Source organism: Panthera pardus, unplaced genomic scaffold (assembly GCF_024362965.1).
Source record: "Panthera pardus isolate Hobbes unplaced genomic scaffold, ASM2436296v1 HiC_scaffold_22, whole genome shotgun sequence".
NCBI classification, from domain to species: domain Eukaryota; kingdom Metazoa; phylum Chordata; class Mammalia; order Carnivora; family Felidae; genus Panthera; species Panthera pardus.
In genome coordinates this window covers 84675379-84702624 of record NW_026526788.1, presented here as the reverse complement: position 1 = coordinate 84702624, position 27246 = coordinate 84675379, and the positions used below count along the sequence as shown (strand labels likewise).

The 27246-nt window shown below is 49.3% G+C and overlaps 1 long non-coding RNA gene across 1 annotated transcript in view; it reads right to left on the bottom strand.

Annotated features, from left to right (window-relative positions):
- The window catches only part of LOC109256735 (uncharacterized), a 65024-nt gene extending 37914 nt beyond the window's left edge, over window positions 1–27110 (bottom strand). The window contains exon 1 of the long non-coding RNA XR_002075754.2: window positions 26846–27110. This is a non-coding gene — a long non-coding RNA (uncharacterized LOC109256735). The remainder of the gene's footprint in view (window positions 1–26845) is intronic.
- Window positions 27111–27246: the final 136 nt, after the last annotated feature.

Genomic DNA, 27246 nt, shown 5'->3' with positions numbered 1-27246 from the left:
CTAAAGCTGGTGAAGATGTAAAGACACTGGACCCCATGTGCACTGTTGGTAGGGATGTAAATGGTGCAGCCACTTCCAAAAACTTTGTCCACGTCTTAAAAAGTAAAACGTGAATTTACCATATGACCCAGCAGTTCAGTTCCACTCTCAAGTATCCACCTAGGAGACGTAAAACTACATGCCCACACAAGAACTTTAGTATCTTTCTTTGCTGCATATTCTGAGCATTCACTCATAATATCCCCAATGTGGTAACAACCTAAATGCCCATCCGTTGGGAAGAAGACAAAGGAATACTACTTTGCCACAAAAGGGGAAAACCCACAGGTACATTCTATCACCTGGATGAACCTCGAAAACATTATGCTGCATGAAAGAATTCAGACACAAGAAACCACCCACCATATTGTTTGATTTTTAAGAAATATCCAGAAGGGGCACCTGGGTGGCTTGGGTCGTTAAGCGTCCAACTTGGGCTCAGGTCACGATCGCACAGTTCGTGAGTTCGAGTCCCGCGTTGGGCTCTGTGCTGACAGCTCAGAGCCTGGAGCTGCTTTGGATTCTGTGTCTCCCTCTCTCGGCCCCTCCCCCACTCACACTCTCAAAAATAAATAAACATTAAAAAATTATTTAAAAATTAATATCCAGAGATGGCAAAGCTACCAAATAGCTTTAATCCACAAAAGTAGATTAGTGGGCAGATAAATGTGCACAGGGAATCCTACTGCAGCAGTGAGATGTTCCAGAACCCATTTATGGTGATGGTTGTACAACTCTGCCAACGTACTAAAAGAAATTTTAAAAAAAATTTACATTTTAAAAAATCAACTTAAAACAGGTGATACATACGGTATACAAAATATGCCCCAATCAAGATTTTAAAAAGACCAAAGTGGTTGGTTTTTTGGTTTTGGGTTTTTTTTTTTTTTTTTTTTTTGAGGAAGGGAATGCGAGCAGGGGAGGGACAGAGAGAGAGAGAGAGGGAGAATTTCAAGCAGGCTCCATGCCCAGCACTCAGCGCTGAGCCTGACTTGGGGCTCGATCTCACAACCCTGGGATCATGACCTGAGTCAAAATCAAGAGTCAGATGCTTAAGCCACACAGATGAGCCACACAGATGTCCCCTAAGTAGTTAAAAAGAAAAAAAAAAGTATTAAGGCTGTCCCTGAGTTTTTGAGGATTCACGATCAAAACCGTATTTTAAGAAGATCCAAGCTAGATTTTAGGAACAGCTCCTACTGTTAGATGAAAGATCCATCAGAGGAGAAAGCAGTGAAACATATATTATGGCTTAAATATCTGAAGTCAGCCAAGTCTCATTTCAAAAGCTCACGTAATAGAGAAGACAAAAAACTCTCTCACTTCTTAAATGCCTCCCTCCAAGGAAAATAATTCCACCAAATCAGGCAGCATTAAAGACAAGGAAAGCTGTCGGGCGAGGCCTGACTCCCAGCGATCTTCTCTGCTGTGACATCTGACAAAAGCTGATCCAGATTTCCGGATTACACTCTTTATGCAGTAAAATTCTGTCTCCTATCACAGCATCTCCCGCTAATGTGACAAGTCGGAAATCTGACAGCGCTGATGTTCTGTGCCAAAAACCATCCAGCAGGTGACTGAGCTCACTTCACTGTTTGAAAACCAGAGCCATCTGCCAATTGTAGGTGAGTGACACCTGGGAACTCCAGCGTGGCGCTTACGAGAAGATGATGTAGACGCCAATCCCGTATCTGATTTTGACAAAACGTCTTGTTCCGATGTAAATACACTGTATGAGTCAAATATAAATTTTTTGCAATATCAAGGTTTGTACTGGCTTGTAGGAAGGGGGTTTATCTTTCTGACAATATCCCGCTCAGATCTCTAGAACAGAATTTGCCACTCTAACTTCCTTTTAAATTTTCCCTTAATCGTGCCCTAATGCAATCCTTGCTCAGAAACTTTCTTGATATCATGAACACTTGGATTTTGTTCCTATTCCCTTGGAACCAGCTTTTATTCATCGGCTGGCACTCACAGTGCTAGGGAGGGACCATTCCCTTCCAGTTGTCTGAAATGCAATCACACCAATGTCATCATTTTAGGTCAAGGTTAAAGTTAAAAGGAGTAAGAACTAATGGAGCTTGGGTGTAGACCACACACTGTCCACACTGGGAAGCAGTCATAAGACATTGTGTTGAATGAAGGCACTAAAATCCTGTATTTGGAGGCAGGCGGGCTTGGGGGCAAAAAGCAGAGGAGACAGGATGTGGATGTGTATTGGAACGTAAACTATAAAGACACTACTTCGGGGCGCCTGGGTGGCTCAGTCATTGAGTATCTGACTTCAGCTCAGGTCATGAGCTCACAGTCTGTGAATTCGAGTCCCACATCGGATGAGCCCCACTTCTCTCTCTCTCTCTCTCTCTCTCTCTCTCTCTCTCTCTGCCCCTTGCTCACTTGCACTCTCTCTCTCTCAAAAATATAAAATATAAAGACACTAAGTACATGAATAGCTTAAAGGAAATTGCACAAATACTCAGAGGCTACAAACAAACAGATTAAAATATGAAATGAGGTGAGTCCCCAGTCTGGTGTCTCTCTGGAGTCACAGACCGATCTGCAGTGACGTAGGGCTTCCTTTGACCGTCCCTGCAGTGACGGTGCGTGAAGCCAGAACTTCCACAGGACACGCTTGCAGCGAACAAAATCAAGCCCTAACTTGCAAACACAGCTAGCAAGCCCACTTGGCTCTCGTGCCCCGACTCTGGGTGCGACGGGAGCATCTCCTGGCAACAGTGACATGTCGGCCCAGACTCACGGCTTTGAGAGCCATCTGCAAGATCCACACAAACACAAGCTGAGGACTGAGGTTAAAGTGGTCCCAGATACTAAGTCAAGAGACCCTTGGTTTCCTGGAAGAAGCAAATCCAAATACTTCCCAGAGGGTCTTGCACGTAAGGAAGCGGACTCATCAAACAAAAACAACAACAAAGGAAATAAGCCACATGAGCAAGAGTTAGAAGTAAGCAGCAGCAGAGTCAGATGCAAATAGACGCCAGATGGAGGGGCGCCTGGAGGGCTCAGTCAGTTGGGCGTCCGATTTCAGCTCAGGTCATGATCTCATGGTTCATGAGTTGGAGCCTGAATCGAGCTCGCTGCTATCCATGCAGAACCTGCTTCACTTCCTTGTCCCCCCCTCTCTCTGTCCCTCCCCTGCTCATGCTCTCTCTCTCTCTCAAAAATAAATAAGGCATTTTTTTAAAAGTTTTTTAAAAAGATGCCAGATATTAGAATAATAGATTCAAAATCATGATGCGTATTATGAACAAACAAAAGAGAGACACAAAATAGGGCACAGAACAAGAGATGAATGGTTATGCAGATATAAAAATAAACAGTAAAACCCTTAAAGAAATCAAATGCTATATTAAATTAAAACGCATGAGATTGAAGAAAAGATTTAAGCAGGGGTGCCTGGGTGGCTCAGTCGGTTAAGCTTTCCACTTCAGCTCAGGTCATGATCTCACGGTTCATGGGTTCGAGAGCCACGGTGCTGACAGCTCGGAGCCTGGAGCTGCTTCCGATTCTGTGTCTCCCTCTCTCTCTGCCCCTCCCCTGCTCACGTTCGGTCTCTCTTTCTCTCAAAAATAAATAAACGTTTAAAAATTTTTAAAAAGAAAAGAAAAGATGTAAGCAGATGCAGAGAGAATTGGTGAACGGGGAAGCAGATGGGAAGGAAGTGCCAGGGGCACAGCAGAGGGACAAAGGAAGGGAAGACACGAATGAAGGGGTGAGAAAGCTGGTGACAGCTGGCACATGTCTGATGGAGGTTTCAGAAAGGAACCGAGACATTGGGGCAGAGGTAATATTTGGGGATAATGTACGAGATGCTTCCATACCCAGGAATGACATAAATCCTCAGAATCACAACACAATGAATCCCAAAGAATAAACAAAATTAAATACAACATCACAGCATATCACAGACAAGTTGTGGAACATTAAAATCAAAACATCTGAAGAGTGGCCAGAGAGAAAAGAAAGATAAGCTGCTGTGGGTGGGGACCAGCCTGGCAGCGGTCTGCTGGCCAGAAGAGTCCCAGGAGGACACCATCCTCAATCTAGAGAGCTGCTCCCAACCAAACCCCAAAGACGGAGAAACAAAGACATTTCAGACAAACGAATCTCAAATTTACTGACAACAGATCCTGCCAACAGGGACTTCTCATGGGTAAGTCTGGGGAAGAAAAGGAAAATTATTCCAAGAAGGAATTTCTGTGATTGAAAAAGAAAAATGATAAATATGAATAAATTTAAACAAGCATTAATTCCATTCTTAAAAAAAATAATATTAACACTAACTTGTGACTCTGGGATTCTACTTCTGGAGACAGCATATTAGGAAATTTGAACTAACACTTCCCTGAGGAAACAATATATTTTAAAGATTCGTTAAAGACACTGGATATCCAGTAAGATCAGAGGAAGAAAGTGACCCAAGGAGGTAAGTTCTGCTTGGGGACCAGCTTTCCCATTGGGCTCATATCCAATCTAGAGAACAAGGCTAAGAAAATGCCAATTCCTTTGACAGCACGCAGGACGATGGTAAAAATAAATCTCAGCAAACTAAAAAGAGCAGGAAACTACCTTCCTTGATACCATTTTTCTGTATTGATAAAATGCTTATGACAAAACCGAAGAGTAAGAAACTTAACTGTTATTGTCCACAGATGACATGATTGTGTATGCATAAAATCCAAAGGAAGGTACAGATAAACCAACAGTCAGAGAGTTTCGAAAAGTTGCTGCATGCAAATTTGATCTGTGGAAATCAGTTATACTCCTAGACACCATCAAAATTAAAACGTACAGTTTATAAAGATGCCATGTACAAATATAATGAGTATTATGACTAAACCTAACAATATTGCAAGATCGCTAGGCAGGGGGAAAAACATTAACACAACTTAAGGCAACCTTCAATAAATAGAGGAATAAACCATATGCATGTGACTTAAAGACTTAATATTATAAAATGTCAATTTTCACCAGTTGATTCAAAACAATACCAATCAAAATCCCAATCTGTTGACCTTCACAAATTTAGTCTAGAATTTAAATGGAAATGCAAAGGACCCGGAATAGGCAAGGTATTCTTGAAGAACAAGTTGGGACAGCTTACTCTACTTGTATCAAGATAGATTACAAAGCGAAAGGAAACAGCACAGACTGGAACTGACATAAGCATGTGCATGCCGATGAGACAGTAGAAAGCCCGGAAGTAGACCCGCGCATATACAGATCCCTGGCTTACGACAAAATGGCCCTGCAGAGCAGCGAGGAAAAAGATGGCATTCTCAAGAAATGATGCGGGGTTGGCTGCAACAGTGTGAAAGGCAGGACAGTAAAACTTCTAAAAAATAAAACGATTGCTTAATTTCTCCTTCTGTTGCTTCATTGTTGGGTATAGAAGTGCAACAGATTTCTGTACATTGATTTTGTATCCTGAAACCTTACTGAATTGGTTTGTCAGTTCTAGTAGTTTTTTGGTGGAGTCTTTAGGGTTTTCTACGTAGACAATCATGTCATCTGCAAACAGTGAAAGTTTTACTTCTTCCTTACCAATTTGGATGCCTTTTATTTTTTCCTCTTGTCTGATTGCTATGACCAGGACTTCCAACGCTATGTTGAATAAATGTGGTGAGAGTGGACATCCTTGTCTGATGCCTGAGTCTCTCAGTTTTTCACCAATGAGGATGATGTTAGCTGTGTTTTTTTCATTATGGCCTTTATTATATTGGGTTATGTTCCCTCTACACCTACTCTGTTGGGAGTTTTTATCATGAACAGGTGTTGTACTTTGTCAAATGCTTTTTCTGCGTCTACTGAAATGATCATACGGTTTTATACTTTCTCTTGTTAATGTGGTATTTCATGTTAATTGATTTGCAAATATTGAACCACTTTTGCCTCTCAGGAATAAATCCTACTAATGACTTGAAATAAGGAAAGTTTCCTTAAACAGGAAATAAAAATTATGAACAAAAAAGATAGGATTGATACACCTGAGTCTATTAAAATTATGAATTTATGTTTATGAAAAGTCATCATCAAGGCAGTGGAAAAGCAATCTAAATGGGTAGGAGAAGATATTTATAATATATACAAATGTTATTGACTGAAAGTGTCCCCTCAAAATTCATATGTTGAAATCCTAATGCCAAGTTGACAGTATTTAGAGGCGGGGCCTCTGAGAGGTGATTACATCATTAGAGTGGAGCCCCCGTGTTGGGATTAGTGCCATTGTAACAGAGGCCTCAGGGAGCCCCCTCACCCCTCTCTCTACCATCTGTGGACACAGCGAAAAGACAGCCATCTATGAGCCAGAAAGTGAGTTCTCACCAGACACCAAATCTTCTCGTACTCTGATCTTTGACTTCCCAGTCTCCAGTAGATATGCGTACACATGAACCACCCCCCCCCACACACACACACAGCCACCCACACCACACACCAACACCCACATGATGTAAGCATGTTCATTGCTACATTATTCAACATAGTCCAATTAGAGATACACTCAAGTGTCTCTCAACAGAAGAACGAATAAAAAAATTGTGGCTAATTTATATAATGAAATACTACGCAGTATGAAATGAATAAATTATACTCTAGTTATACTCTACAAACCGGATCACACTGACCTTTGTCAGAACCTAGTGTCTGATGATTAGAGACTTAAATGTGACAGGTAAAACTATAAACCTTGAGAAGAAAATGAGGAAAATATCTTCACGCATTTGAAGTAGGAAATGATTTTAAACAAGAGAAAGAAGCACAAACGTAAAGGAAAGATGGACAAGGTTTGATTATGTGAAAATAAAAAGTATCTATTCATAAAACACACCATCAAGCATGTGATGATCTATACTTTACAAGAATTGTTTAAAAAAAAAAACCAGGACGTTAGTATTCAGAATGTGTAAAGAACTCAAATCTATTTTTTTAGAAGCGCCCAATCAACTCAATAGGAAAATAGGCAAAAAGCTCAACCACAACTTTCATAAATATATGAAACGATTATCAGCCTCACTAATAATCATGGAAGTGGCAGCTAGAACCACAGTGAGACCCCTTTTCGTACCCAGCAGCTGAAGAAAAACTGAAAAACCTTACGGCAGGAACCTCTAACGAAGGGAGAGAGACCAAGTTTTTGATGGGAATGTCAAATGGTGTGATCAGTTTCAAAGCAGACTAAGTTCTGGTGATCTAAGGCTCAGTGCGGTGATTACGGCCAATAATGCTGTATTACTTTTCTGAAAGTGGCTCAGAAAGTAGATCTTAAATGTTCTCACCACTAAAAAGAAATGGTAATTACATGACATGATGGAGGTGTTACCTAGCTCTCTGGTGATCATTCTGCAAAATGTAAGTGTATGCAATTAACATGTCGTACACCTTAAACTTACACCATGTTCCGCGTCAATCCTATCTCGATAAAGTCGGGGGGCGGGGACAAATTGGCATGACCTCATTAAATGGAAAGACGTGTCTAACCTATGCCCTGAAAGATAGACGTGCATGTGAACGTGTTTGCTTTTAGACAGCAGGAGACAAATGCAAGAATACTTATAGCAGTGTTTTATAACAGGAAAACCCTGAAAATAATCCACTGGCAGTGCAGTAGATAAATAATTCTATTCTCTATTAACAGAATGCTATAAAGCAGTAAAGATGCATGAACCACGATTCCTTCCCTTCGTCACCATGGATGAACTCGCAAACATGACAGGAGACACGAAGGGAACTACAGAAGAATGCATAAGGTTTATATAAAGTCCACAGTTTTGTAAGGCTAAGTAAAATACTGTTTATGGCACACGTGTCGTAAAAAACCAGGGGCCGCCAGGGTGGCCACGAGGACACTTGGCTTGGTGAAGGTCTCGGGTCGGAAGGGAGCCCGGCGCTATCAGCGAGAGACCCAGCGTGGGCTTCGAAGAGTCCTTCGTATTCTCTGCCATTGGTTGGGTGATACGGACGCGGGCGTTTGGTTCATCAGCATTACTTCACAGATGCCACGCATGTTGGGTGTATATAATCTGGCCAAAAGATGCAGTATTTTATACGACATCCGCACCGAGCTGTGCGCTGTATGGCTTTGCTTCTCCTCTGACGCCAGAATGAGCCCTGGGTCTCTCCTCCACCACCGCTCCTCCCTGGGGGCTCCGACTCGCTGCGTGTGTCCAGCGCCCGGCTCCCTGGAGCCCGTCTGCTTCCCCGGCTCCCGTGTGCATGCCTCACGGTGAACTTGAGCCTACAGAGCCCCGCCACACCCTCCCCCGAGGCACGGTTCTCCCGCGTGGCTGAAACCGCTGACAGAAATGTCGCCTATGTGAGATGACGCGTTGAGTAGCGCTAAGAAAACACCTGATCATGGGTCTCTCTGGACGTGATTCGCTCCCATTTGACTCTTCGTTTAGCTAACAGTGATAGTGGACACCTAGAGTGACCTCAAGACTGATCCTTGGGAACACACTTTGAACCCTCTGTGGCTGTCCCACCCCACCCGTGTCAGACTCGGCACTGAACTCTCCCATCACTGGCCGTCAGAAAAGTTTACCGCCAGAAGACGCAAGTCAGGAATTAACTCTTTTCTCCATAGGGCACAGCAAGAACCCCTGTTGCCAGCGGGTAAAAACCACCTCTTCATTCATCCTTAGTCCTGTGACAGCGACGGGATCCAGAGGGAAGCGGGCCAGGCCAGAAGGTGGAAGGCAAGAGCGGACGTCGGCTATTGAGAACAGGAGGGGCGCCGCTCAGGGCAGAGGCAGCAGTGAGGACTTGCCGACCTCAGGAGGGAGGCAGAGGGAAGCAGGACGGGTCTTCAGTGAGGGGAGGGCCGGCTCTGGGGAGCACCTGGCCCCCGAGGCATCGGCGTGACTCAGTGGAAGCTTTCAGACTCCACACCACCACTGCCGGGGACGAGGGGCCTCTTCACTGCAGGGACCACCTGAAGCCGGCTCTGAGGTCCCCGAAGGCACCTTCCGTAGCACGCTTGCAAGGGCCTGTATGCGAACCGGGCAGGACGTCGGGCACTACCAGGGCGGGGATTATAAGATGTACGTGTGGCCTACGCTGATGTGCAAGTATCATTGGCTGCATTTGTCCCCCACCGCCACCTTGCCCACCAGAGAGAAAGCACGTCCCCTGAAGTCTCCCACCACAGCTGTGCTCTCCCCACCCGGGTCTCTGAAGCCAAGTCAGGGTAAGGAGAGGGGGAGAGGGGAGAGATACGCTGGGCAGGCTTCAGGGAGGAGATTTTGCAGGACGTTTTGAGAGGTCTGGAGGCCAGCAGGCATGTAAAGAAACCAGAGAGCGGGAAGAGAATTCTGTGTCTCCTCTACGTTTTTCTGAAAAGAGCAAGTTAAGGAATTGAAATATTTGGACATAAATTTTCAAAAGCGATCTGGAGCCCTGCTCTGTGACAGTTGCGTGGGCCTGACATCGTCAGGTTGCTGGCGACCGATTTTATGTAACTGTGCATCGAGTCTTGTAAAAATAATTCTAACAGAAGATTTTAACTAACCTAGCTGGGAATCAAGTAAGTTAGGGGCCTAGATCACAAGTTCTGGACAAACAGGGCATAAAATGCACCTTGTTTCTCCCATTTTGAATCTGACCAAGGCCTGAAGCCCTCCTCAAGAGTTACCTTCTCGTCCCAGCTGCTTGTAGCGGGGGGGATTCTGGCTCCTGGGGGGCAGTGGGAAGTAATGGTGAAATCATTACCTGTTATCAGGATCATCATCACAATGAATGTTTTAAGTGTCTTTCAAAGCCTGTTCACTGGGGCGCCTGGGTGACTCAGGCAGCTTAGCATCTGACTTCAGCTCAGGTCATGATCTCCTGGTCAAGCCCCTCATCAGGCTCTGTGCTGACAACCCGTGGGTTCAAGCCCCTCATCAGGCTCTGTGCTGACAGCTCGGAGCCCAGAGCCTTCTTCAGATTCTGTGTCTCCCTCTCTCTCTCTCTGCCCCTCCCCTGCTCGCACTCTGTCTCCCTCTAAAAGTAAATAAACATGAAAAGAAAAAAATTTAAAAGCCTGCTCATGACCCTCATCTGTAGGCATGATTGTTATGATTATTATTGGCATTTGTCATATGGGAAAATCAAAATTCAGAAAGTTTATGAGATTTCCTCAATCTGCCAGCTGTTAGAAGAAGCAGGAATTCAAACCCAGGACTATCTGACTTTAAGGACCTCTGTGCCATCCACAGGACATGGTGTTTGTGATACCAGCTCTGGGGGAGTCAGCCTCCCTTCGCCCACCCGACCGAGGCTCCTGGGGGCACACCCAGAATCTGCTGGGGGCGAATCCCACGCACTTAGCAAAGATCAGGCAAACAGATGAGGCTATCTATTTGCTGATGGATGTAAGGCATTATTAGACATGGGGGGATTTTAAAGCATAGGGAACGGCGTTTATTTGCTCATTACATTGACTTCATCACAAATTGATTGGTGGTGCTCCAGCAAGAAGGTAGATTCACTTCATTAAATGCATATATTAGCCGCTGCAATTATACACACTATATTACTCAACCTGAAAATTGCAATAATTTATTTTTTATTTAAGCACTTTCTTGCTGGAGCTATCACTCTTGAAAGGCTTGCAAATGTGACTAGTTTGTAATCATTTAAACATATTCCCACTTTAAATGTACAAATGACTTTTGTACAAATGTACAAGTGACTTTTTTGTTTTTTAGAAGAAACAAATCACCGAAAAGCCAGTCTCTCTAAGAACTTAGACTGTGCGTGAGGACTTCCTTTCTCCCCACAAACGTCCTTTTCTCGGAGTCCTGCAGAATGCAGTATTTCAGTGTACCGGAGCCCGGTGCCCGCTGGCCCTTCCCAGCTTCCGAAAGGACCCACGTGAAATCAAGCAGCAGGGCACAAGCTCGTGGCAGGAGAGCCTCAGAGGGCTGAGCTCCACGTCCACAGAGTCTGGCGAAATATGACCAGAGAGCCACGAAAGATGCCACTTAGAAAGTATGGAGGACAAAGCAGCCCCCAGATATCAAACAGTCCAATAACTAGTGAATGTTTTCAAGAGTTACCTTTAAAAGAATCTCCAGTCTCAACTTTTACTCCGGTCTCCTGGGCTTTCAGCTACCAGGATACGTTAGCTTCTCGGCCCTAAAAACACCAACAACTTCCCAATCATTTAAAGTCACTTCCCCTGACTGGAGTCTAATGAGTCACAGTGCTGACTGCAGAGGCAGAGGAAGAGAAAGTGGAGGATGGAAAAGGGACCCAGAGGAGAGGGGGGGGTGAGACGTGACCCCCAGAGAGGAGGAGGTCGGGCCACCTTCCCTGCAGCCCAAGGGCAGAGAGGGGTGGAGCAGGGGCGTGGCCCCTGCTGGAGAGGACGTGGAAATAGCTGGAAATAGTGGTTGAGAGGGTGCCAGATGGGTCAGGATCTGTGGTGCTGAACTTGGCTCTCAGAACCCAGAGCTGAGGACAAAGAGCTATCAAAGTATCAAAAACTTGAACTACCTGCAGATGACCGGGAGGCCGATGGAAGGGATTGCACCGGCTCCGCCCCTGCTCCCCTCCAGGCCTCCCCTGCCCGGGCCACTGATGCAGCCCAGAGACGGCAGGCGCAGGGCACCGGCACTTTGGAGCCTGTGCCCTCTGCCTCCAGTGGGGGGTGGGGTGTCCTGCCTGCCCCCAGAGCAAAGTGAGTGACACAGACCTGGCTCTGGGCTGGGAATGTAAACAAGGGTTAGACCAGGCTTTTATTTACTTACTTACCTACTTATTTATTTATGTTTATTTAATTTTGAGAGAGAGTGAGAGAGACAGACAGACAGTGTGAGTGGGGGAGGGGCAAAGAGAGGGGGAGGCACAGAATCCAAAGCAGGCTCCAGGCTCCGAGCTGTCATCACAGAGCCTGACGTGGGGCTCGAACCCACAAACCGCGAGATCATGACCTGAGCTGAAGTCAGACGCTCAACCGACTGAGCCACGCAGGCGCCATAGACCAGACTTCTCTAAAGGCTGACTCACAGCCTCCTGCTCCTCCTTAAACGCAGAGGAGAGTGTGGTGGTCAGTGGGGCCCCTGCTCTGCCACCTCTGGGTCAAGTGGACACCGTGGGGTGGCGCTGGGCTGGAGCCATTTTGCTACCCCATCACATGGGTGGCACGCTGGTCAACGGGATCCAAGGAGCAAGGGGCTCGGGGGCAGGTGAGAGGCACAGGATGAGGGAGAGCTGAGTGGACCTCCCACAACAGAGAGGGGAACCTGGAGGGGCCCTGGTGTGACGCTTCCAGGACGTTCCAGGGGGCATCTGCCAGAGAACAGCTTTGGGGATCAGCCATTCGGAGAGAACGTGCCAGAGAGGCAGCCACAGCCAACAAAGTACTTTGACAGCACTCAGGTGCCTGAGGACACATGTCCCCTCCCACCCTGACATAGCGTGGAACAGGGACCCAGGAAAACGAGGGACTGGACCACACACCTCCTTCTCACTACAGGACGCTGGAGCCTCAGAAGGAGAGTAGATAAGATTGGAGTTCAAGTTGGACACACTTGAGCTTTTCAATAAACAGAAGTGACCAGAAATCTATGGAATCCTGTCCGGATGACAGCAGGAGGCACAAGCAGGAAGTGACACACCGCTCAAGAGCATTCTCGGAAAATACCAAAGTCACTTTGTGTCCGTGCCCCACTGCATTGCCAAGTCAAACACTAGCGTTTGGATCATTGGTGAATCACAGTGGAAAAGAATGAAGACAGGTAAGTAGAGGAATGTCTACCTGTGCCAAGGGGCCCATGAGACAGTAGGAGCGCCAGTCAAGAACCGTAGGATTTTTCTTCGGCAAAGCTGGAAGCCCAGGTGGGCATAAAGACAGCAAACGATGTGTAAAATTTCCTTTTAAACAATAAACCATCATATAAGCAGCTTACAATTATGTCTATTTTCTTCTAAGTGCAATACCTTGAAGTCAGTTACACCCCGGTGTCTGGTGTTGACTTTCCATGGATACGACAAAGGACAGATTTAGCACCAGTCGTTCAAAGCCTCACATGTTCCAGATGAGTCAGGATCTCCCTACATGTGTCCGGCTACACTCTGGTTTGTCTAAGGGTTTGGGGCATTGAAGGCAAGACAATACAGAGAATAGGAGCCAGACCGCAATATCTCAAACCCTGTCTGCCACCGACTCTGGGTGGTCTTATGGAGGTTACAAGTCAACACTGCTCTGCCTGTGCTCTTTGAAAAATAAATTTTTTTGAGAGAGAGAGAGAGAGAGAGAGAGAGAGAGCATGAGTACACGTGAGTGGGAGAGGAGAAGAAAGAGAGGGAGAGAGAATCCCAAGCAGGTTCCACACTCAGCACAGAGCCCAGCGTGGGGTTCAATGTTATGACTATGAGATCATGACCTGAGCCGCAATCAACAGTCAGCCGCTTAACCCCCTGAGTTTCTCAACTTCATATGGAAACACAGCTTCAAGCCCCCACTCCCAACAGGAATACCACCACGATGCTACAGAGAATTCCTGGAGCTACCTCTCCCCCCAAAGCCTATTTACACTGCAAGAGAGCCCCATCCATGGACAGGGCTCAGTTACGGGACAGAGGACGTTTTGGCCACCTCCTTCCTATTCAGGGCAGATCTGTGGGCCTCTCCCCATGTCCACTGCTGTGTCTCTCTCAGTGTCAGTGCAGGCAGTTAAAGTGTGCTGTCCACTTTGCCTTGACGGGGCATCACAATATACTCAACCCTCCGGCACTGACTCACTCAGCGGGTTCCACGACCCACATGGAATAATCTAGGTTGGGTAGATGAGCACATTTTTTGAAGCCTCCATTTTTGAGTGCCTGCAGTTGAGTACAGCAACCCGGACATCCATTTGTCAGCTAAAAACCTGCAACTGAGAGGGAAGACAGAGAATGTTTTGCTCAATTTAGAGTCTACTTGAAATTAATGGAGAATAAACGTTCCAAATTCAAACCTTTCAAGGGACAATTTCCATTAAGCCCGAGCTCAGCTTCATTTCTGATCCACTGTTGCAAGGAGTAACAGCTGTTAGGGGCTCTGTAACTGCGATCAAACCACGGAGGCCATAAACTTTGAAAAGAAAACTCTCTTTCTGATGGTCACCGGGAGAAAAGAGAAGTGAATGGCACATTTGATGAGATCTGATCACACCGTGAAGGCCCGCCAAGTCCTCGAAGCTGCACTAAAGGTCACTGTGTGGAGATGCGAACCCATCAAACTACTCCCCCTCACTCCCCTTCCGTGGGCAAGGCAAGCCTGATGAGGCAGATGAGTGGTAAGGGAGTGAGGGGGAGGAGAAGCCCGCCCCAACAGGTCTGCTGTGGGCAGAATGCAACGGGCACTGTGAGGAGGGGCCGGAGAGGACCTCCTTCAGCCTGTAGGCCTTTCAGTTGTCTGGCTCCTATGTCCAGGGCAGCCCGGACTTGAGAACACATGACCAATCAAGCTCACACACCCCTTCATACAAGTTTACAGCCCCAAAAGTAAGGCAGACAGGGGGCTAAATACTTGTACAAAAAAAAAAAAAGTCCCTTTTATGGATGGCAGCTGCTATCATACCCGAGCAAATTCTGCATCAATGTATCCTAGAGAATGTCTGCATCATTAGAGACTGCTCTGTTGTGTTGTCCATGGGCCGGAGTGGACAGGAGGACAGCAGACAGGGGATGAGAGCAACAGTCCAAGCGGGAAATGAGTCAGCTGGGGCGGATAAAGACTCCCAGGACATGGAAATAGTCCATCAGATGTGGGGGGATGGTTTCTGGCCTCGGCGATGATGGCCCATGGTGCCCTTGCTGATATGGAATATTCTACAGGAGGAAGAGAGAAAGACTCTCCTAATATGCTCCCTCTACGAGTCCCTCCCAGACCAACAAAACCAGACGTGACCTGCTGGTCTCCTAACAATGTACACCACATTTCCTGCCTCCAATACAGTGAGTACCACACACACAGATACTGTAGTGTCATAGGGGAGACAGCAGCCAGCGGTGTCCAAAGGGATAAAAAGCCAAGAAAGATAAAGACTAAACCTTTCTGCTGGATTTAGCAACATGGAGGACATTGGCTGCCCTAAGAAGGACGTTTTGGTGAAGTGGTGGGGAGAGAATGGAGGTAAAAGCCAGCTGGACAGCACAAAGGAAGGAACGGGAAGGAGAAAGGACAGAAGAGAGTGAGGATCTCTTCAAAAAGTTTGGCAGCAATGAATCTTCCTGAGGACAGGGACCGTTACTTTTCCAGAGTCTGTCAAAGTACCAGGCACATGATATGAGGTGTATAAATGTTTCATGGATAGATGGATGAATGAGTGAATGAATTAATGAATGCCTTTCTGTGGAGGCTCAGAATAGGAAGAGATCAAAACCAGGTGGGCAGGCTGGAAGGGCAGGAGACTGAGCGGAAATGTGGGCCTCAAGGGGAAAGCCCTGGAGATGGTCACGGCTCCAAAGACGATGTTCTGTAGGAGCAGGGGAGATATGGGGCATCCCACACAAAAGAAGCCGTAAGCCCTCAGTCGCTACATGGGAGGTGAGCCTGAATATGCTGACTGAGTCTAGACTGGAGAGCCTCGCTGCCACGCCGAAAGTCCTCTACTTACTTCAAGAGGTCATGGGGAAACATCCAAGGCCTGTGAGCAGAAGACTTCACAGTAGGTCCCACACAGACGGCTCAAATGAGGACATAGGCAGGGCAGGAGAGGGACTGAAAAGAAAACCCATGTTTCCTGGAGTTGAGGCAGAAGGAGCTCAGCCAAGGACATGAGGACAGGGGCTGGGTAAAGGGGCCGTGCTTCACCAACAAACTGAGTCTTCCTGGAGGAGGCTCTTTTAAATGAGCCTCAGAAACTTACAGCCTTGAGATCTAACATCTGATCCGGTGTCTTGCTGGATGCTGATGGGCAGAGCTAAGACTTAAGTTCCTGTAGAAAATCTGAATATAACCTCCTCCAAATTCCAGCATCAGGAGAGAAACAGCACACGTCTAGGATGAAAGTAGGTTGTAAGTCCAAAAAATAGTCATTACTGTCCAGGGAGGGTATGTTTTACCAGCTCAGTAAATGAGATCCAGAGGGACACAGCCCCTGGGAGGGTGGACGGGGCTGTTCCCGTGAACATTCTAGAAGTCTCTGGCAGCTCCCAAGTGAGCAGCCCAGGAGAACAGGAAGAACTAATGCATCTACAGAGAACCCACCATGAAGGGAGAGGGGGAAAGTCAGGGTCATAGGCCTCAAATGTGGGATTTTAGCCTTGAAAAGAGAAAGAGGTCGTGACTTCTAACTTCAAGTGCAGATGAAGTTTTAGGGTAGGAGAATTAACCAGGTGATGCCAGAACCATCATCCTTGAGTCCTAATTCCATAGCATTTTCCACTCACCAGGCGAAGGTATGGGCATAGAAGCACTTGATAAAAGTTGGATGGAAAATAAATCAGTATGAGTTTTTTAAAAATTACAGACAGGTGCATCACCAACCACATCCACCATCCCGTAGCTCAGAGGCTTTTATGAGGCGATCCCGCCATTAGGTCATCCGATGCCTGACTCATTCACTGGTCAACAACGCTGAAACCCTCTCCTGGCTGAGGACCACTTCTGGACCCCTGGGCTAAGAGTGAATTTTGACCCTTTGCTCTGCGAGACTTACTCTGTTCACAGATCCCACTGGGGCTCACCATCAACACAGAAGCTATTACCCAACTGGAATGGCCCAAGGGCTTTGGGGACCAACAGCACTTTCCCGTTGATGTGCACATCTAGCAAATCCAGAGTCTCATTTTTCATAAAGATGTACAGGATCAGGATCTTCCCAAATTATTTTCCAAAAGAAATTAGTATGCAAATAAATGCTCTTCCTGCTGTAACTTTACCAACTTTGATTTTGAAGCAGGTGGCAATCAGTTTGTATTTATTTTGGGAGAACAGCTTGGACTTGATGCTACTTCCTAAGTACCTTGTACCCTCCGAGGAGACACATTCAACTTCAATGTGGTGATGATATGATTTAGCTAGAAGAGCCACCTCTCCTAATTAGCCTGATTGGAAATTCAACAAAACTGATGCACCACTCACTAGGGAAATCCCCCAGCATAATGTTTGCAAGCATGCAAAACAGTCCCAGTGACAACGTGCAGAGAAAAACCACAGCCTCCTGCCCCAGCTCCCAAGTCGGACCCTCCCAACACCTGCCTCCCAGCCGCTGTGCATGATGACCAGGCAAAAGTGGTCCCCAGCACCCTGGACGGACCTGCTGTCGGGTGTCAGGGTGCCGTGCCCAGCCCAGTCCTGCTGGGAACGAGTGCCAGACGCAGGGCTCCTCATTTTCAGATAGGTCAGAACGATGTCCCAGGTTCCCCACTCTGTCTTCATGGTATTTTCCTCTGTCACACCTCTCACAACTGTAATGAAACTATGACTTACCTAATTATTTGATTAATGTCTGCCTCCCCCCACCAGATGAAGGTCTGTTATGCCAGGGACCTATCCCATTATCCTCTCACCAATGAACGTCGTGTCTGACATAGAGACATTCGATGGAGAGTTGGTGAATGAATGAATCGATAAATCAACAAATCGATGCTCTACAGTGACACCTATTTTCTCTTCTTTTGGGGCATTCGGTTTTGAAGAACACTGCTGGAGTTACCGGAAAGAACTGGAGGCAGCAGTGGCCCCCTCTCTTTGGCAGAGTCATGCATATCAGAACAGGATCACGATGGAGTCCTCTTACAGCCCGGTGTGTCTGGATCCCACGCCATCGGACCCCAGCAGGGCTCCATGACAGTGAGCCCCAGACGCATCCCAGCCAAGATGTATCTGCTCCTGGGTCACCCGTGTGGGGTGACAGGTGAGCTGGCCTCCCAGGCTGATTCTGAATTGCACTGGCCCCCACGCCGCCTCCCTGCATGGAGGACGCATGCGGCACAGAGAGCTGTGTGTTCCCCGTGTTTATAAAGCAGTGGACGGGTCACAGGTTTGCGTGGGAATTACAGGTTTTAGAGCTTAGCAACTGAAAAATGCAGAAAGACCTTTTGTTACCAAAATAGAAAACAAAACGCTGATTTCTTTCCTCCAAAGAGAAAAGGCTGTTTCCCAGAGATCGCAATATGAGGGCAAGAATCATCTTTGGGTGAGTTGGAAATGGCTCTCTGTCCCAGGAGTTTGGGCAGGTAATTCGCCCACATGTGATAAGCCAGGAATGCTCTTCAACCGCGGCAAGGGAGGATGCCCGCAGACTTGCGCTGACTGTCACCGAATACCTCCCGGACGCGTGGCCATCCATGAGGGGCTCAAAAGCGGGGATGTGGTACCATCTGTATGGCACGAAGGAAGCCCCACACTCAGGACCGCGGAGCAGGCTGAGTCCTCCTTATATCACCACACACCTGCTTCCTACGCCCTTCCTTCTTCATGCCCCCCATCACTCTTCCCTCTACTTGTACCCCCACCTCCCAGAGGGAGCCCCACTGTCCTGTGCATGAGAACCGCAGGGACGAGAGACAGCCTTCGGGCTCTGCTCACCCCTCTGTGGAGGTAACAAATCACGTCCGTCCGTCCTCACGCAGGAACCCCACAAGCCACTCCCACTCACCCAGCTGCTTAAGACGTGAGAGTCCACAATGCTCGGAAGGAGAAAAATATGTCCTCGGTAAGAACAACAGTTAATATTCACAAGTAAGAAATCACAGCACAGTATTGAGAACTTAATAACAGGAGGTTAATAACCATAAAATACTATGATCCGTTTTCCTGTGGGGCCAAGGAAACAATTCCAGCTGTTCACAAGCAATAGCCTGTTTCTAGGAGAAACCCGGACGGGGCCAAGACGTCGCACTCCCGTACTGGCACCCGCGCGTGTCACAGGCACGGGCCTCCAGCACAGCTGTGCATGGGGCACGTATTTGGGGGGTTTCGAATTTTACTTGCGCGACAACACAGACAAAACACAAATACAAAACAGGAAAAGATAGGAGAATGGCTGTACGTTGTCAAGTCAACATCAATGACGGAGTTGTGTTAAATTACATTATTTCCAGGTTTCTAAGTATTTTCAACAATCCAAGCGAGCGTCGTGAGGATGGTCTGGGCCCCTTCCCGAACCCCCCCATGCTGCTTCTCGGTTCCACTGCACCCCTGACCTCTGTGTGCTGGGATGCTTGGCTTTCTTTCTCATCAGTGACAAGTCTCTTCAACCACATGGCAGTGAGTCTATTCTGTGCACCTCACACGTGGAAAAAAGTTATCATAATTAAGGTGAAATACTGCAACAAAGATATGACTGATTGTTAACAAACCCACTAGAATGCTCTTTTCCAAACGATTGATGTGGTCGTCTGGAAAGCTGTGGTCCTGCCCTTTACTTCAGGTGGATCGTGGCCCTGGGAGGGAGGCTTGGAGCTCCAGAGTGGAGAAGGGCTGGGCCCGAAGGAGAGTGATGCCCATGTCAACAATGCACGCATGTGAGTTATTGAGGCAGAGCTGGCCAGGCTTTAAATCCCCCTGAAGGTCATTCCAGAAAGACATTTGTAGAATGAGATGCCTCGATAAAAATTCAAAACCCTCTTAGCTGTAAGGGCTCAGTACATTTGATGAATATAGTCTTGTTTTGCACAGGGTCAGGAGGAATTGGTCGGTGCACGCTTTCTGGGCACACACACAGAGTTCTCTCATGCGTGCACACACACACCAAAGAGAAGTTCGCATCGAAGTTGCTTCCCAAAGGGATTCCTGCAATACTCAGGGTGAGAGTGTGGGGCCATCCTCAGGGAAGGTCACCATCGACTCCCCATCTGGCACTTCTTCACTTGGTTGGAAGTTCCCGTTCCTACAAGCCAAGGTGGATTGATGGGGCACAGCCTCTGGCAGTGGGGGAGCCTCACACCGGCTTGGGGCGCTCTCCTCATCACAGCAAACAAACTCCAGGGTGAGCAGGTCCTTTAAACAGGGCTTTGCCGGAGGCCCCACCCGTTGGGCAGGGCACAGGGCCACCAGCCGCCCCCTGAGGCCACAGCCACAGAAGGAGGGCCCAGAGGCCCAGCCCACGGCACTGACCGGGAGGCGCTGGTGGGCGCCTCTGACCTCTGCACCAGGAACGCAGACCACGGGCAGGTACCACCATCCCGACGCGGCTGGAAGGCGGGGTCTCACAAAAACCACAAGGTGAGCGCATAGCGTTTAAGGAACTCAAAGTACAGCACTGCAGTAGCCACAGAACGCTCCTCCAGGGGGACAAGGAATGCGAAAGAAACAGGGTGGGCGCAGGGGCCTTCCGCACGTCCCGGTCTACCCTTCACACACCACGTGGGCACCTGCCCGGGGAGGGTCAGGAGCAGACAGGTCCTGAGCAAGCCGGGCCCGGAGCAGTCTGGGTCTCAGGGTAGGGAGAGCAGAGTCTGAGGCCGGGGACACACCGAGGCTGGAACAGGGGAGACGGCGGGTGCGCCTGGGTCCAGCCTCGGACGCCGGCCGCAGGCCCGGTCAGGTGACCGGCTCCCACGGGTACAGCGGGTGCAGGGAGGCTGGAACCCAGGGAGCGGGGAGGGGGTGGGGGGGGCACAGAAGCTCGTGGGCCGATCGCCGCGTGGAGCCAGCCAGCTTCTCCCTGCTTACTGCCGATGCCGCAAAGCGGGCAGGAGGCCAGGGGAGCGCGGGGCTGGGTGCAGGGGTGCAGAGAGCCGAGGTGAGCTGCAGGGCAGCTGTCAGGCACCTTCCCAGGAGGGAGCAGTGACGAGGACACGGGGCTGGGATGCTTATCCTCCACGTGCCCTAGGTCTCCACGTCTGAAGGGCAGCAGACCACGTGCGTCTGGTTCCTCCTCTGGGATACACGTCGTTAATGGGGGGCGGGGAACCAGGGCCCTGAGATGCGCTGCAGGGTGGGCCCCTCGCTCACACCCATGTGGGTACATGCACACTCACACAACACAACACACACACATACATGCGACACAATGTGCACACAGCACACAACACACATGCGACACACAATTTACACACACCACACATACACATACAACACACACATATACACACACACCAAACCCACACAACACACATCACAGCATACACACAATATAGAACACAATGTGCAGACAACTACACACAACAAACAACACACACACACACACACACACACACACACACACAACACGACCCCGTGTGTTCTGGGACCATGAAGAAACTCAAAACAAAACACAACCTGCGCGGCCACCCCCACCCCGCCTCCCCGGGAGGAGCACGCCCCCAGCCCCAAGTGTGGGCTGCACAGCGACTTCCTCCAAGAGCTCTGTGAGGAAGGGGAGAGAACCTGGGGGTACTGGGGACACGGCCTCAGCCAGGGGATGCAGGTCAACGTCGGCGGTGACCGGTCACGTGGACAGGACGGCCCGTGGCTACGACGTGGTGAGAAGGCACTTCTCTCTTCCTTCTCAAAACACATAATCCCAGCTTGACCACAAACAAAACATGGACGGCTCCCCACAGAGGGCCTTTGTCCAACCTGCCCGTCCCGAACCCTTCCAACTGCCAAGATCAGCAAAAATAAAGGAACACCGAGAAACCGAAGCGGAGCCAAAGGAGACCTTTCCTGGGACGGGAAACACACACGAGACGAAAGCTAAGGAGATAGGAAGAAAACGCGCACTGTCGTTTGTTCTAACACACCAGCGTCACGGTCCGTGGTGACGAGTGTGCCGTGGCCGTGTCAGATGTCAGCCGTCGGGGACCCTGGGTGTCACGTGCTGAAACACTCCGTGTGTCTTTGCAACTTTTCTGTAAATCTCCAACCATTCTGAAGTAAAAAGTCTATAAGAAATTAAAATAGAATTAGGTCGCGTTGGCCACGGGAGCTGTTGGAAGGGCTGTGTTCCTTCCGCCCTTCAGACCCCACGTCCTCTGCCTCCTCCGTCGGGCAGAAGCGCTTGGGGCCCGCAGGCATCATCCATTTGCCCATTCACCCCTTGGAATCTGCAAGTTGAGGCGTTGGTTAGAAGTTCAAAAAGCAGAATAGGCTGTAAATTCTGGCATAATGTAAACAGCACCGTTTTAAAATAAAACTATCACATCATCATTCATTGTATCAGTTGGAATAAAAAAAGTGAGGCATTCCATACCCACGGTCACCATTTCAAAAATTCAAGAACAGGTCCTTCAATAGCAGAAAATCTTACATATTTCTTTTTTCTTCCACTTAAACCTGTATTTCCGAGCCACTTCTTCCACAGGATTTTGTCCCGAAGGGATCAATGTTTACGCTTGAGATTGTGTTATTCATCATCCTATCGTACTTCTCTGCTCAAGAATATTGATATGAAATATATATCTACTCTTTATTGCCAGTGACCATAGACTCTAAGTGTTAAAAATAATTTTCTTCTGGATTGGATTTTTCTACATTATTACTGGCATAACAAATCAAAACAACATAAATGTTATCTATATTTCGATAGATACGTATTAAGCGTAAAAATGAAATCTCAGTAGAAGTGCATCTTCGATGGAATGGATGTGATTTTTCCAAATGGCTCATTTATCCTGCAATGATTCCATTACTTATTGCTGGATTGGGGCTGGGGTCAAAGATCGATTCTATTTCCATTTATTTTCTGTAGAGGTATGAGCTGAGAAAGCGTCACCTCGAGCACAGAGATGACAAAGAAGCTTTGTTAAGGCTCTATCACTCTAAGTGGCAAACTTCCTCCAAGGGATGTGCAAAGACATTGGGTGGATGAGTTGTAATTATCTATCAGGCTAACACTTCTGCCAGGTCAACAACTAGCCTGGGTCTTTGTTCGATTTTGTCTTGAAACCGGGTATTAGAACCATTTCACTTGCAAAATGAACCCAGCTCACTCCTTAGGAGCATTTGTTTTCCCAAAAGTCGACAACATCTCAGGTTACTGTGACTGTTACCGGCCTTCCTACGTGGGTGTGCACCGAGGTGGCACCGAGGGCAAGAGTGTTTACCTGCCTTTACTGTGCAAGGGTGTGGAGAAGGGCAGGCATGGATGGGGAACAACAGGGTAGAGGTAAGACGGGTCAGGTTTAGGAAGGATAGGAAGTAGGGAATATGGAAACCGATTTCCCCAAAGGGCCTCATGTTCACAGACGCTCCTCGGCCGTCTTCCTGAGCCCCAGCGCACAGATGCTGAAAATCCATGGACCTTAGGAACAGAGTGCCCTCGGGAGCACTTGGACTCCCAGGACACAAGGCTCCGGGAGCACACAGAGCCCCAGAGTGCAGTGACACCAGGAATACGCGGTCCCCAGAATCACAGGGACTCAGGAACACACCGCCAAAGCAATGAGCTGTTGTTTTGCAGGAAGCTAACGCCCTCCGAGGCCTTCAGAGGACTTTCCTGCTGCGCCATTTGGGAGGTGAACCCCCAGAAGCTGACAAGTCTGTCATCGAGAAGACAAACAATGGGGAGCCCGTCTCTTGAGTGGCTGGACGCGCCTGCACAAGTCCTGCTGGTTACGGCTGGCCGATGGTGGGAAGTGGGCCCGGAGGCCAAGTGTGGAGGACGCTGCTCGCTGAGCAGGTGTAGCGCCCGGTGTCCCGTCGGTGAGCTCACGGGTGCGGGCAGAGCATCCCCCGGCCTCGCCCACCCTCCGCACAAAGGGGAGCTGGGAGGCGCCCCCACTCGGAAATAGCCGTCAGGACTAGGCCACCGTGGGAGGGATAAGCCGCTCCAAGAGCAGGCAGCGGGCACACCCGGGAGCCAGCCGGCTTGGCCCATCTCAAAGCCCCAGTCCTCACGTCTCCCAGCTGCCCAGCCGTACACCCGAGTCCTGACCCCTCGTTTCTGCACGCCCAGGGGGCAGCCCTGAGGCCATCCACTGCTGCTCCACAAAGTGCTGTCCTGGAAGCCAAGGTGACCATGCCAGCTTCCCTCTGGTGCCCGGTGTGCAGAGAGGAGGGTCAGTCAGCCTCTGGGGCAAAGAGAGGGCCGGCTCTTGGGGAAATAAGGCAGCGGCCCAGAAACTGCCTTTCAGAGAGGGCGAAGGCATTCTAGAGAGCTCCTAACTGCAAGCAGCCACGACGTCTCTGAGTACATCTGATGCAGCAGAGAGCAGGAAGGAAAGAATGTGGCGTCCCTGGATCTCCAGAACATTCTCCCCCAGGCCCAGCGTGAGAGGCCTCGATGGAGGGGTGCGAGGCTGGTTCCAAGGGTCCCTGGTGAGATCACAGATTGGCGTTGGGGGAATCAGGGCGGCAAACGTTACCACCCTGGGTGCCAATCCCTGCCCTGAGACTCAGTGAGAGCAAATCACTAAACCCCTCAGCCTAAGCGTTACCGTCTGTGAATCATGGAGACTCCTCCGTGCTGACACGTGATCAGAGCCGGTGCCCCTCTGGCACTGCCCCGGGCTCTCCGTGGGCCGACACACGGGCACTGGTACCCTCAGCATCACCCCACCTCTCGTCGGGAGCCCACACTGGCCAGTCTGGATGACTCAGCTAAGAAGAGTACAGCAGAGCCTCAAACGCGGGTTGGCCAACAGTCCCGACACTTGCTCTGGCCAGGGTTCTGGTGAGGATGCGGCATGTCCCAGCCCCCAGGGGCCAACGCCTTCTGCAGACCCTGAGGCAGGGCCGGGAGGAAGCCCGGGCTCCAGAGGGCAGCCTGCATCGGATCCTGCCCTGGAGGAGGCCGGGATGTGCTCTAAAGGACACACCCAAGGGACAAGCCTAGGATTTCCACTCCAGCCTGGACAGAGGGCTCCGAGGGCAACTGTTTTCAACACCTAGGGCTCGGCTCCCCTTGACTTACGGGGGCAGCGAAATAATCACCACATAAGTACGCTGTGCGGTCAGCAGTGTTGCTGCTGAACTAAAACGTGGTCACAGTGCTGGCTTCATGTGACAGAGGGACAGACGCAATCTCGTCTGCTGGGAGCACACCCAACACAGGCAGGACGCGCGGCCCCCGTCCAGCCAGAAGACGGTCCCCTCACCGGCCCTGGGGCACACACAGAGCCGACTTGCCTTATCCGGCGTGATGGGTCCTTGAACACCGTGTGCTGGAGGCACGGAACCACCACTGAGAACAGCACAGGCCTCAGGGAATCGGTGCCATGCACACTGCACTGGACTCTGGAAGGTCTTCCTAGGCTGACAGTAGCAGCCCAGTTTTTATGATGTCCCGTAAGCTCATTTTTGCAATTTGACGTAGCAGGACACAGAACGGCATTTTCCATTCTGGTCGAGCTACAAAGCCCATAACTGCTGCTCTAAAAGCTACTGAGGCTTTGTGATACTTCCTTAAAGAACCAAAGAGCAATTATCGGCAAAAAACAAAAACACGAAAAGCAGTAATTTTATGCGTATCAGTCCCTTGCTACAGAGGTCTCTTAAAAAGGGGGGCGGGGGTGCAGGGGGAGAACTGTTGGATCATATTTCCTTTGTCTTGTGTCCGCGTGTCCCTACACACTTTGCAACCGTCTGTGCCATAAACATGGGTCTGGACTGCTAAGTACTCTGGCTGCTTTGCAAGGCTCCCTTGGAGTCGAACATCGTAATTAAAATTCACAGCAGATGCTACTGAAAACATGTAATCTATGCGCAGAGGAAAAACAGTGAAACAAAGAAATATACCAGGCCTGGTAAATTGCTAAAGAAAATTTTCAAATAACCAAACACGCACACACACAGAACGGGAACAGCAGCCCAGAACCCCTCGATCAACGGAATGAAAGATCCATCTTGAGGGAACATGCTGCCCCCCCCCCCCCGCCCCCGACTCCACTCAGACGGCCAGGACGAGGCACCAGGGAAACTGTTTTGCTCCCTCCTCCTTCACTCCCGCAAGGGGCTGTGTGCCCTGAGAGCCTCCCTTGTCTTTTGCCAGCCATCAGTCCAAATTCTAGAAGAAAATGTGAAGATCTGGCGGTTTCCTCTTCCCTCCAGCCATCTGACGGCGGGCAAGTCGCTTCCCTGACTCCTGGGAAGGTGCCCTGCATTCCCAGGCCGGACAGCCCAAGCCAGGCAGCGCCCCAAGGCCCTTACGCTCAAAGGCTCCACTCACAGGTGCCCCCCTTCACAGCCCTGCCCCCCTTCTCCCACCTCCCAGGTCCTCACCACTTGGTGATGACACCTGGTGAATAGGCTTAGGCAGCCAGGGCCAATGGCATGGGGCCGGGGAGGCGGCAGGGAGACGGCCCCAGAGGACCCCTTGCAGGTGGCTGCAGGGTGGTCGGTCCCTCCGCAGGCACTGATCCGGCCTGGAGTCTGACCCCTCGTGCGTGTCCTGAAGGTGGAGGCCAGAGCCATAAAATCCAGGGACTCCAAAGACATGCCCAGCCCTTCCAGAAACAATATTTGACCATTCTAATAGTTTTGCCGTAGTGCTTACATAAGTGCACAGGTAATCCCTAAAATCCACAAACGTCTATTCAAATTGATCCGAGATCACCTCATCAGGAAGCCTCCCCGTCCATGCCACAGATGAAAGAGCAGTGCCCACCATCTGCCGGCTCAGCTGCAGACCCTCCCCGTCATCTGGCATAGGATATGCTGACCGGGAGCCTGTGTGGCCACGTCCACCTGAAAGTGAGCCCCAGCGGGGTTCCACCAGGCCTGTCGCTGTGCCCTCAGAGCCCGACAGTGCTCAGTAAACATTCACGGACAGACAGTCCAGACCCCCCCCCCCCCAAACCCTTCTTCGTATTTCAAGACCCGTGCATGCTTTCTAGACTATACCAGTACCCAGGGCATGATTCTAAGGATACAGTGGGACACTGACTAGCCCCTGGTTCAAGTCACAAGTACCAACCACCCTTAAGGTTCACAAGGGCGGGTCACCTGTGGGCAGGTCCATCCTGGTCTCCCGGGGCTTTCCGAACGCCAAGACTTAGCACAGGTTCATGATGGCAGCCGGGATCTTGTCCTGACAACCACTCAGTCTCCCCGAAGTGCCTCTGTGTCCAACCGATCCTCCTCTGGCTTGCTTAGAGAAAAGGATTTTTCTCAGGCAAATAATGGTATCCCCTCTTGCTGGAGGTTCAAAGAGCTCTTCTCCCTTCAAAAGGCCCTGTTGTTTTACCACCAGCTCCTACCGCATGCAAATGCATCTGTGAATAGAGATACAGTCATGGAGGATAATTGAAATTTCAAAATATTAAGAACTTAAGAGTTTTAGGGATTTGGTTTTATAATAGAAACAAATAAAGGCTTGCCATATTGGCAAATAAAAGCTGACAGTT